The sequence below is a fragment of the Camelus dromedarius genome, chromosome 29 (assembly GCF_036321535.1).
Source record: "Camelus dromedarius isolate mCamDro1 chromosome 29, mCamDro1.pat, whole genome shotgun sequence".
Lineage (NCBI taxonomy): Eukaryota > Metazoa > Chordata > Mammalia > Artiodactyla > Camelidae > Camelus > Camelus dromedarius.
Window position 1 is genome coordinate 3,367,914 of NC_087464.1, and position 13,744 is coordinate 3,381,657.

Genomic DNA, 13,744 nt, shown 5'->3' on the forward strand with positions numbered 1-13,744 from the left:
GAGCCATTACATTCGGAAAGCAGCTGCCATATAATCGAATACCATACAAATATTTTGATTATCTTCCCCACTGACGCTACCCCATAGAATTTATCATGAAATCAGTCAAAAGTGAGGATACCACCAATGCATACCCAGATCTTCAATGTAACATCTTTTAAAACAACACAGAAGACTTGAAAGCAACCTACATTTCTAACAACAAGGTAAAATAATTAGTTGAATAACGTTCTTTTTTACCCCATGGATCCACATGTTGTCTAGAAAAACATAGTTGGGGGGCTCTCTCGCCATTGGGAAAGGGCTTGTTAAATTACTGCTAGGTGAAAATCAGAATATAAATTATATAGAGTTATTATTTCAACTACTCAAGAAACATTTATTCATATGCAAAGGAGGACTAACCAGGAACACAAACGATATTATAACATGTATTATGAGTGTGGCTTTGAAATTTACTTGATGGGGAAGAGAGAATAATGGGAGGGATTGGGAAGAGAGGAAAGAAAATAAGTCTTTAGGCAATGAGTAGAGGAGAAACTGTTGCCAGGGAGACCGGTTACTAGGCTCTTGAAATAGCTGAAATGAGAGTTGATGAAATTCTAAACCAAGGCAAAGGCTGCGGGGATAAATGGAAAGGAAATATTGAGGTTACTATTTGTTTTTAAAGAAAAATCATATCAGAAAGGAGGAAGGATTCTTTCTCTTCAGAAAATAAATGCTCCATGGGCCTTATGACTATTAGAATATATTGAAATTATAGTATTAGATATTGTTTGTTAATTGCTTAATTAATGCCAGGCAATTACCTCTTGTCATTTTTAAAGCAGTCTATGAGGTTGTTTCTATCACTATCCTCATTTTAAAGAGGAGATAACTAAGGTGGAGATGGTTACATGCCTTGTCCAACATCTCATGTCCAGTGAGTGGGAGACCTAGAATCCTACCAAATATTAGACCCTAACTTCGACCTTGTCTAGTGCCTGAACAAGGGTAACACAATATACAGACCTGCACCAAGCCTGAAAGTCACCCTCTCTCTCTGAGTCTTCCTTCCATCCTTCCTTCCTTCCTTCCTTCCTTCCTTCCTTCCTTCCTTCCTTCCTTCCTTCCTATTTCTTTCTTTCTTTCTCTTTTCTTTTTTCTTTCCTTTCTTTCTCTCTCTTTCTCTCTTTCTTTCTCTCCCTTTCTTTCTTTCTTTCTTTCTTTCTTTCTTTCTTTCTTTCTTTCTTTCTTTCTTTCTTTCTATCTCTCTCTTTCCTTCTTCTCTCTCTCTTCCTATCTTTCTCTCTTTCCTTCCTTCCTTTCCTTTCTTCCTTTCTCCTTTCCTTTCTTTCTTCTTTTTTTTTTTTTGTAATATATTTCTAGAATCCTGGACCTCCCTCATGCTTGTTATTCTGGAGACTGGGGCTGCAGAATTTGCTTCTCTGTGGAAGGTGAACAGTTAACAGGCACACAAGGACAAAGACTTGTGAGTTGCCTCTCAATTAAAGTAAAAAAGAGAAGGGAGGCTAGGTTTTCACCCTTGATTGAGAGGGTGAGCAGAGTTGAGAAGTAGAGGGAGGCAGTGGTGGATCTAAAGGAATATACAAAGGTGGAGCCAAGTCCCTCTTCTTCGGGAAGAAGCACTAGTCCCTGGGCTACTTTGCAAGCTATATCTGGGTAGACTGGCGGGAGGAGGGAGAACAAACCAGAGGAATGTGCTCCAAGGCAGATAAAACAAGAACACAGGAAGTAGGAGCTTCACTGCAGTAAGGAATGTGTGATGGGCACTCAGTGAAAAGAGACAGAAAGAGGCAACGTAGTCCACTAGGTAGACACTGCAAAGATGATTGCATGAGAATTCTCCAAAATCCAAAGTGGCTGGCTTAGAGCCTAGGGGTTATAAGAATGGTTTCCTTTTCTATATTATGCAGAGTTAATAATAAATTATATACTATTTGTATAAAAATGAATTAAAACCCAATGAACCGATTTGCTCCATTTTGTGGGATTTCCCTGGGACCCATTCAGTAATACTGCCTTTGTCCCCACAGGCACCCAGCACCTCACCTCTTTCCTTGAACTGATCATCTTTTCACTGCTTCCTCTGCAGATGTTTGTTCTTTTAATCTTTTGAGTACATACCCTCTTAATGGCACTAACCAGGGTCCCTTCTGGTGACAATGACCCTTAAGGTTGGAATATTGTACAAAATGTCTTAGCTCTATATCCAAGCTGACAAGGTTGCCTAGAAAAGGAAAACTTCTCTATGAAACATTAGAATGTATATGAAGCAGTAGAATAAATCACATTAGGCTGATGATTTAGAAATACTGTTCTACATAAGAAATAGTGATAAGATTAACAAGCCAAAAAATAAAAATGAGAGACTATTGACTCCCTATGTGGTCACCAGGCAGTTACTATCTTGACCCTATCAATAGGTAAAAGAAAGAAATGACAAGAACATCCCCTTTTCAAAGTAATTTAGAGAGACAAAGATAATTCTGAAAGATATTATACATTATAAGATGGTCCAGCATCACTAGTTATAACATATATTTAAATTTAAAAAGTGAGTTATCAGTATTAATGTGTGTGGAGAAATAGACATTAATGGGCTCCTGAGGGGTGCTAAACTGTGAATATATATGTGAAGGTAACTCAGAAATATGGAACAAAAGGTAATATAATATTATTATTTACACAGCAATTCCATTTCTGGAAATACGTAGATTAAGCATTCTAAAATACGGATGTATATGTGTGGCAATCAATACTAGCAAAACCTCAAAAACTCCTAAATGGCTATCCACAAGAAATGTTTTTAATATACTATGCCTAGTTAATATAATAGAATAGATTATTGAGCATTCCTTAAAGTGCATGAGACATTAACATGGAAATACACTCTCAATATGAAAACCTGTATAAGATAGATAAATATATTATCCCACTATTTTCCCCAGTATACCCATATACAACATAATTGGAAAAATATATAAACTAAATTGTGGTTATATATATCTGTGTTTTCTTAATTGTGTACACCTTCAATTAATACCTTTTAAATGTTTAAGTATAATACAATATTTTACTTTGAATAAAGAAAAAACCTTTAAAATAGGCAAAGACAGTAACAAGTCACAGCATAAGTAAATAATAAATATAAGGAAAATGTTTGACCTTCCAAATGATTAAACAAATTCAAAATCTCAAAGTGGCATACCGTTTCCATACAATAAATACTCAAGGATTTAAAAAAAAATATGTACTGAAAAGTTGATGAGACAGTACACCTTTCACATCACTGGGACTCAAAGAGGCAAACCCTAGGAAGCACATTGAACATGCCATACCTTGTTTTCCTGAGAAATTTTACATTTAGGGACCAGTATGAATGAGATTAGACAATGTTTTACAAAGATGTTTATCATCGTGTTTGCTTACAATAAAAACTAAATTAAAAAATGAGTCAATAAAGAGTGCATTGTAAAATCATTTTAAATAATGTTTCTGTGGAATTTTTTGAGTCACTGAAGTCTAGTGATCTAGAGAGCCTCAGAATGTGGTATATTAAACATGGCACAAGAGTGGATAGAACCCGCTGCAGGTGCACAGAATAGTCCAGATGAAAGGAATCAACTCTATTTTTGCTACTTTGGGTTTGCCAGGGGGCAAAGATTCTTTATTAACATACACAATTTACTTAAGAACCCCTTGCTCTATGAACCAGAAAGTTGGGTTAACCTCTGTGCCTTCCACTCACATAATCCTTAACTTAGCCATTAGTTCTACATGCAAAAGAAAACATTTCAGATAAATGAGAAGAAATAAATTTAATGGCATTTGGGAGCCTCAGGTCAGAAAGAGAAGGATCCAACTACTGCCTATTGATAGGAATTATTTCAGAACTAAAGAGTTTAAAGTAAAATTGTATATAACTGCCATTAACTCAAGAAAATACTGTATTCATATAAAAAGGCAAAGAAAAAAATCAAGCTCACTATTCCCAAAACAAAGTTACTGCTGAGGTCTTTACTCTTCATTTGGGTTCAGAGTGACATTAATCTCTAGGTGGCTAGTGGCAAGCTACACGAAGAAAATGTAATTTCCAGACTGTACTTGATTAATTCTGACCTAGTGTCCATAGAATGACTTCTACTAAGCAGAATCAAAGATAGAGTAGATTGTTGGAAAATCCAGTTTCTCTGAATAAGAACATTTGATAGGAGGGAGCATCACTGAAGACTGAATGGTACTATTCTTGACTGGCTTTTCGTTCTAAAACACACTGTGATCTGAAGCCCCTAGATTTGCATTCCAGCTGGAAAACAATACCCAAAATGAGAACAATAGGACAAAAACCAAGATGGCGGAGTGGCAGGACCACGAGCTTACCTCTCCTGGTGACTACAATGAAACCACAACTGACTGCCAAATAATTATCCAAAAAAAGACTGGAACCAGGGAAAAAAGATCTTCAAATGAAAACATAAAGAAGGAACCACAGCAGAGTGGTAGGAGGGGCTTGGTCGCAATATAATGAGGCCCCATACACCCCCAGGTGGGTGACCCACAAGCTGAGAAATAACTTGGATACAGAGGCCCTCCCATAAGGGTAAGAGTTCAGAGGCCCATGTCAGACACCCAGCCTGGGGTTCTGGCATTGGAAGGAGGAGGAGACCCCAATACATCTGGTTTTGAAGACCAGCAGGGCTTAGCTCCAGGAGCCCAATGAGACTGAGGGAAACAGAGACTTCCTTCTCCTGGGAAGTGTACACAGAATTTCACATGCTCCAGGTCCAAGGACAGAGGCAGTGATTTCATAGGAACCTGGGCCAGACCTGCCTGCTGGTTTTGAAAGCTCTCCTGGGGATGTAGGGGACGGCTACAGCTCACCCAGGGGACATAAAAGCTGGTGGTGGACATTCTGGGAGTGTTCATCTACAAGAGCTTTCCTGGAGGCAGATATCTTGATTGGATCATTAGCACCAAGACCTAGCCCCACCCAAAAGCCTGTAGGAAAGCCTCAGGCCAAACAACATAGTGGGTGGGAACACAGCCCTACCCATTAGCAAACTTCCTTAGCCACAAATGCCTCTAGACATGGCCCTACCCAACAGAGGTTCAAGGTGAAGCTTCACCCAGCAGTGTGCAGGCACCAGCTCCTCCTGCCAGAAAACCTGCATAAGCTGCTAGTCTGGTCTCATCCACCAGGGGCAGATACCAGAAACAAGAAAACAACAATTCCAAGACCTATGGAAAGAATCCACAAACACAGTCCAGACTACACCGGGACCAGCTGGACCCTGGCCCTTGGGTGACAAGAGAGGAGTGTCCTGCTGGGATGCCTAGAATGGCTCCCACAGAGGGCCACCTCTCCAAGGTCAAGAGATGTAACATACCTACCTAAAAATACCAATAGAAAGGTAGACAATATGAGGTGGCAGAAGAATATCTTCTAGGTCAAGGCATAAGATAAAATCTCAGAATAAGAAATAAGTGATGAGGAGATAGATAATTTATCTGAGAAAGAGTTTAAAGTAATGATGGCGAGGTTGTTCAGAGAACTCAAGAGGAGTATAGATGCACAGAGTGAAGTTTTGAGCAGAGTTAGAAAATATAAAGAATACTCAAATAGAGTTGAAGAATAAAATCACTGAAATGAATAATACACTAGAAGGAACCAAGAATAGACTAAATGAGGCAAAAGAACAGATCAATGAGCTGGAAAACAGATTAGTGGAAATCACTACTGCAGAACAGAAAAAGAAAAAAGAATGAAAAGAAATGAGGATAGTTTAAGAGAACTCTGGTACAACACAAAATGCACTAGTATTCACATTATAGGGGTCCCAGAAAGAGAAGAGAGAAAGAAAGGATCTTTGAAAATTTTTGGAGAGATAATAACCCAAAACTTCCCCAACTTGGGAAAGGAAACAGTCACCAAGTTCAGGAAGCACAGAGAGTTCCACACAGGATCAATACCTGGGCACATAGTAATCAAATTTACAAAAATTAAGGAAAAGGAGAAAATACTAAAATTATCAAGAGAAAAGCAACAAATAGCATACAAGGGAACTTTCATAATTTTATCAGCTGATTTTGTAGCAGAAAGTATACAGCCCAGAAGGGAGTGTCACAATATATTTAAAGTGATGAAAGGGAAAAATGTACAACCAAGAATGCTCTGTCCAGCAAGGCTCTTGTTCAGATTTGATGGAGAAATAAAAAACTTCACATATAAACAAAAACTAAAAGAATTCAGCACCAACAAACCAGCTTTACAACAAATGTTAAAGGAACTTCTTTTGTCATCAAACCATAAGAAAAAGAACAGAAAAAAGAAAGGGGAAAAAACCTACAAAAGATTGCTTTGGCAGTTCGGGGTCTTTTATGATTCCATATAAATTTTGGAATTGTTTGTTCTGGTTCTGTGAAGAATACTGTGAATATTTTGACAAGGGTTGCATAGGATCTGTAGATTGCTTTGGGTAGTGTGGCCATTTTGATAATGTTGATTCTTCCAATCCAGGAGCACAAGATATCTTTCAGTTTCTTTCTATCATCTTCAACTTTCTTCATCAACGTTTTACAGTTTTCAGAGTATATGTAACTTCCTTGGTTAAATTTATTTCTAGATATTTTGTTGTTTTGGATGCAATGGAAATGTTTGTGCCAGTTATAAAATTCTGGTTTTTGAAGTGAAAATAAAAGTGAATGAAGGGCCACGAATGGCAAAATATCCTTCTTTCTTATGGGTGAGTTGTATTCCATTACATATATATGCTGCATCTTCTTTATCCATTCATCTATTGATGTGAACTTAAGATGCTTCCATATCTTGGCATTTATAAGTAATGTTACTGTTAATAACGGGGTGTATTTATCTTTTTGAATTAATTCTTATCTTGTGGTTGGCTTTATTTCTTTGTTAACTATGTAAGTTTAAAAAGCTAAAGGTCTAAACATTCTTAGAAACAATGAAGGGTACATATATGTAACTTAAAAATATGTGCACAGTATATTGTGTGTGTGTGTATATATATATATGTGTGTGTATATATATATATATATTTACATGCAATATATTGTGCATGTGCAATCAAATTGTAACAATTCTACCTAATAAAATTGAAAAAAAAAAGCCAATAGGGCAGTTACCTTTTCTGAAGCCCTCAAGGATTTTTAAGAATTCAAAATGACAGTACAAGTTTATAAACATTGTTTCTTCATTTTGTTAAAAATAGAATAGAAGTAGAAAAAAAAACAGGTTTTTCTATTGAAATCTCAGCTTGGAAATTAGCTAGTAGTGATTTAATGCAGAAACAAAAAAGCAAACCTTTTATGTCTCAAGCAGCACATCCATGAGAGGAAACTACTCAAGACCAGGCAACATCATCTGAAAAGATTAGAAATTAACAAAAGAATATGAGCCTAACATAGACTGAGAATAGTGTTTCTTCCTGCAATTGTAATCCATGAAGCATTGAGAAGAGTATGGTTTTCTTCAGCTGTGGAGAACAATTAGATCTAGACTGGACACTGAGCTGATCCACCCTAACAAATCTAAAAAATCTAAGTACAGACAGTCCCTAGCTTACAGCAGTTAGACTTACATGTTTTGACTTTACAATGGTGCAAAAGCAATATGCATTTGGTTGACATGGTACTTCAAATTTTGAATTTTGATCTTTCCCAGACTTGTGATATGTGGTATGATCCTCTCATGGTGCTGGACAGTGGGAGTGATCCCAGCTCTCAGCCAGCCACGCAATCACAAAAGTAAACAACTGATACACTCATCACCATTCTGCTCTTTCACTGTCAGTAAGTTACATGAGATATTCAACACTTTATTATAAAATTGGCTTTGTGTTAGATATTTTTGCCCAATTGTCAGCTAATTTAAGTGTTCTGAGAACTTTGAAGGTAGACTAGGTCAGCTGTGATGTTTGGTACTTAGGGTGTATTAAGTGTATTTTCAATATATGATATTTTCAACTTATAATGAGTTTATCACAACCCCAACCTAAGTTGAGGATAATCTATGACTGAAATGAACCCCAGAATATCTGAATCAAAAATATAGACTTTGTGAAGAGGCAGAGCCAAGATGGCAGAGTAGAGAGACTCACAGCTCACCCTCTCCCACAAATACACCAAGAGTTACACCTACAAACCCACTGAACCACACAGAACACCTACTGAACTCTGGCAGAGTGTCTCTTATTTTGAAATACAGGAGGATTCTCACAATAGCTGGTAAGGAAAAAAAAGAAGGAAAAAGAAAAAAATCAGTGCAGGACATGTCTTGCAGGGAGGGAGTGGCATTGGAAGAAAGGCACCACTATGCTGGGTCTCCCACTCTCCAGCCAGGAGGTCAGCAAGGACAGAAGTGGAGCTTTTGAGACTCGGAAGAGAAAGTGACAGCAGACAGAACTAAGGGAAACTGACATGGAGGGTACCTGTGATCCTTGGCCCTAGATGTGAGCTGGCAGGAATGAGCCAGCTGGGATGAGCCAGGACTGGCTATTGGATATCGGTGAGGAACCCAAGAAGAGAGCTGGGACTCACTGCACAGAGGCAGCCTTAGGGGACTGGAGGGCAGTGTGAGCTTTGGCTGGGGGTGTATGTGGAACAGAACAGCCTGGGACCTCCATAAACACCACCTTCATTGTGTGTGGGGGGAGGGGCACAATGCGGCCACACCATTGACACTTTGTCTGCTAGGCTCCATTCTTGGTGTGTTCTCACAAGAAGAGAGGTTGGGCTTTATCACAGCCATCGGTGCAGCATGAAGGCAGGGCTGAAAGCTGAATCCATTTCCAGCAGCCCTGCAACCTCACGGGTGGGACTGAGATTTGTTTACAGCCCCAGGAAGAGAGGGAAGATTTGCTTTCTCTGGATGCTTTGTGGACTCTGGGACAAAGGGGCAGTGAGTAGAGTTCTGACTCAAGACAGGAGTGAATATGGGTATTTACAACAGGCCAGCTTCCCATACTGTATGCAGAGGAGGGGCTGGGATCCTCACTGACCCTGTGGTGCATCACAGATTCAAGCATGTGATTGAATGCTTGCTTCAGTGGGTCCTAGTGCCTGACATTGGTGGATCTACCCTGGTGGTTCCTGGGGCTCAGAACCTAGGTTACACAAGAGCAGGTGGTCAACATTTCCACAGCTAAGGAGGGTACAAAGGCAGTGTCAACAAAAAGCACTTTGTAAGCCTTCATAACAAGTGACAGACAACACCACAAAGGGCTTTTACCAGTGGACATCTCCTGCCTTCTCTTCTTCCCAGCTGAAGTGCTCCAACACTGCCTATTATACACCACAGCTTAGAATTGGGTATAGAAGCTTCTATTCCAGAAACAGGGGAGCAGACCAGGCTGCTGTTAAGGCTGTGACAACAGAATGAAAAAGACCATGCTCAACAACAACAATCAGGGCAGGCTTTGATACCACACCAACCACAACCCCAGTCAAAGGGATAACAGCCAACACACATAGAAGAAGATGTGGCAACCATCCATACTAAGAACAGCCCTTGCAAAAAAAAAAAAAAAACTATTAGATGCACATATGCTATACAGGAATGCTCCCACTTTAAACAAAAAACAAACAAACAAAAAATAAAACAGCCCTTCAAGACCACAGTAGATAACTGATACTCCTAAATCCATAGAGCCAGAGAAATGTAAGTAAAATGAAGCAGGACTACTCCAATTAAACGAACAAGAGAAATCTCCTGAGAGAACAATCAATGAAATAGACCTCGATCATCTACTAGGTCATGACTTCAAAAGGGAGGGTGATAAAATCACTGAAAGAAATAAGAGAGACTATGACTAGAGACAGAGAACACTATAAAAAGGAAATAGAAACTAGAAAGAGAGGCCAGTTAAAAACAGAAAACTCAATGGCTGAGATGAGAGCTGAGCTAAAGGCAGTCAAAAGACTAGATAACACAGAGGAACAAGTAAGTGACTTAGAAGACAGGACAACAGAAATCACCCAGTCAGAGCTGCAGACAGAAAAGCAAGTAAAAACCAATGAAAGCAGTATAAGGGACCCATGGGATAATATAAAGTGTGCCAACCTACACACAATAGGTGTCCCAGAAGGAGAAGAAAGAGAAAAGGGAACTGAAAAGGTATTTGAAGAAATCATGACTGAAAATTTTCCAAACCTAAAGTAGGAAACAGATATCCAAGTACAGGAGGCACAGAGGGTCCCCAACAAGAAGAACCCAAGCAAACATATACCAAACATACATATTATAATTAAGATGGCCAAAGTTAAAGACTAAGAAAGAATTCGAAAGGCAGCAAGAGGAAAACAAATAGTTGTTACAAGGGAACCCCCATAAGGCTCTCAGCTGATTTCTCTACACAAATACTTTAGGCCAGAAAGAAGTGACAAGATATATTCAAAGTCCTGAATGAGAAAAAAGCTGCAACCTAGGATACTCTATTCAGCAAGACTATCCTTTTAAGAGGAAAGAGAGAGAAAGAATTTCACAGACAAGTAAAAAATAAAATAAATCTGCAATACTAAACCTATGCTAAAAGAAATATTTAAAGGTCTGCTCTAAATAGAAAAGAAACAAGAAGCTACAGAAATGAGAAAACTGTAATTAGAAAGCAATAACTACAGTGAATTGCAAGAGAATAAACATGAAAATGTTAAAAAAAAAAGAACTTCAAAATCATGAAAGGTGGGAGAAGGGAGCAAAAAATATATATGTTTTTCTCTCTCTCTTCTTTTTTTTTTCATTCTTTTTAGGAGCCTACATGCTCAGTATCACTAATTACCAGAGAAATGCAAATCAAAACTACAGTGAGGTATCATCTCACACCACTTACAACGACCATCTTTCAAAAGTCCACGAATGATAAATGCTGGAGAGGTGTGGAGTAAAGGGAACTCTCCTGCACTGTTGGTGGGAATGTAGTTTGCTGCAGCCATTACAGAAAACAGTATGGCAATTCCTCAAAAGACTAAAAATAGACTTACTATATGATCCAGGAATCCCACTCCTGGGCATATGTTCAGAGGGAACCTTAATTCAAAAAGACACATGCACTCCAATGTTCATAGCAGCAATATTTACAATAGCCAAGACATGGAATCAACCTTAAATGTCCATCAACAGATGACTAAATAAAGAAGATATGGCATATATATACAATGGAATAGTACTCAGCCATAAAAAAGAATAAAATAATGCCATTTGCAACAACATGGATGAACCTGGAAAATGTCATTCTAAGTGAAGTAAGCCAGAAAGAGAAAGAAAAATACCACATGATATCACTTATTTGTGGAATCTAAAAAAAACCCCAAAACTAATCACCTTATTTACAAAACAGAAACAGACTCACAGACATAGAAAACAAACTTATGGCTACTAGCAAGGGAAGTGGGTGGGAAGGGATAAATTGGGAGTTTGAGATTTGCAAATACTGACTTATATATATATATATTTATATGTATGTATATGTATATAATATATGAGCAAGTTTATACTGTATAGCACAGGGGACCATATTCAATATCTTGTAGTAACGTATGGTGAAGAATATAAGAACAAATGTATGTATGTTCCTAGGTGACTGAAGTATTGTGCTATACACCAGAAACTGACACAACATTGTAAATCGACTGTACTTCAATAAAAATATATTTAAGAAGAATATAGAGATTGACTATTTAGTGTTTCTGACAAGATGGTATTCAAATGTCTGGAATTCAATACCAGACATACAAATAAACAAGAAAATGCTGCACCCAATGAGAAGAAAATAAACCAATTGAAACTGATCCAGAATGGATACAGATATTAGAATTAGCAGAAAACAAAAACAGCAGAACAGTTAGTAAAACTGTGTTCCACATGTTCCATATGTTTAAAAACTTAGGAAGAGATCTTTAAGTTATGAAAAAAATCAAAGTTAAACTTCTAGAGTTAGAAACTATAATGTGTAAGTTAGAAAATACACTAGATAGACTCAGTGAGAGAGTAGACATAGTATAAGAAAATGCTAGTGAACTTTGAAACATTGCAATAGAAATGATTTTAAATTGAACATAGAGAAAAAAATGAGAACAGGAACATCAGTGAGAAAACTTCAAGCAGCATAAGATCATTATATATACATATGTGTGTGTGTGTGTGTGTATGTATAATTTGCATCTTAAAAAAACTGGAGATTGTAGTGAACATTTTCAAAATTTAATGTAAAGTGTAAGCCCACACATTTGAAAAACTCAAAAATCTTAATGAACCTAGGGATAAGACACTTAAAAGTACACCAGTGCTTCTACTAATCAAAATACCCAATCCCAGTGATAAAGAGAAAACTCAATGGCAGTCAAACAAAAACAAAGACACATCACATACAAGGAATGAAGGTAAGAATGGTAGCAGATATATCTTTGGAAACAGTGAAATTGAAAGGACAGTGGATAAATATACCATATCTTCTTTATCAAGTATCTGTTGATGGCTGTTTCCATGTATTGGCTATTGTAAATAATGCTGCTATGAACATTGGGTTGCAGGTGTCATTTTGAAGTAGGGTTGCTTCTGGATATATGCCCAGGAGTGGGAATCCTGGGTCATATGGTAAGTCTATTCCTAGTCTTTTGAGGAATCCCCATACTGTTTTCCACAGTGGCTGCACCAAAATGCATTCCCACCAGCAGTGTAGGAGGGTTCTCTTTTCTCCACAGCCTCTCCAGCATTTGTCTTTTGTGGACTTTTGAATGATGGCCATTCTGGCTGGAATACTATTCAGCCATAAAAAAGACAACATGATGCCATTTGCAGCAACATGGATGTCCCTGGAGAATGTCATTCTAAGTGAAGTAAGACAGAAAGAGAAAGAAAAGTACCATATGAGATCGCTCATATGTGGAATCTTAAAAAAAAAAAAAAGAACATAAATACTAAACAGAAATAGACTCATAGACATAGAACACAAACTTGTGGTTGCCAAGGGGAAGGGGGATGGGAAGGGACAGACTTGGATTTCAAAATCTGTAGATATTGACAGGTATATGTAGAATAGGTAAACAAGATTATACTGTATAGCTCAGGGAAATATATACAAGATCTTGTGGTAGCTCACAGCAAAAAAAAATGTGACAATGAATATATGCATGTTCATGTATAACTGAAAAATTGTGCTCTACACTGGAATTTGACACAACATTTTAAAATGACTATAACTCAATAAAAATGTTAAAAAAAAAAAAGAAAGGATAGTGGAGCGATTTTAAGTGATTAAAAGAAGAAAATCTGTAAACATAAAATCTTATACACTGTCAAAAAAAAAAGCTTTCCAAAATAGGTAAAATAAAGACTTTTTCAAGCATACAAACAATGGATAAAGGGAGTGACATACTGGAAATTGCAGAGTAAGGAACTGGAGTATGGGTTTCTCCAATGAAACAACCATTAAACTGATAAAAACAAAAACAGAGACAATCAACTTTATCCTAAATACTAGAATCTAACCAGAAACTTACAGTAATCAGGGGAGTAGTTAGTGTAGAAAGGGGCTGCTACATTTTGGTTATAGAGCATTATGAGATTTTTGCTTACCCATTCACAACCCCCTATGAAGACATTGTTCTTAATGTGGCTTGCCCAGGGGAGATACATTCTCTTCCTTCCTTCCTTCCTTTCTTTTCTGTCTTTCCTTCTGTATTTCTTTCTGTCTTTCTGTCTCTCTAGCTAGCTAGCTATCTACAT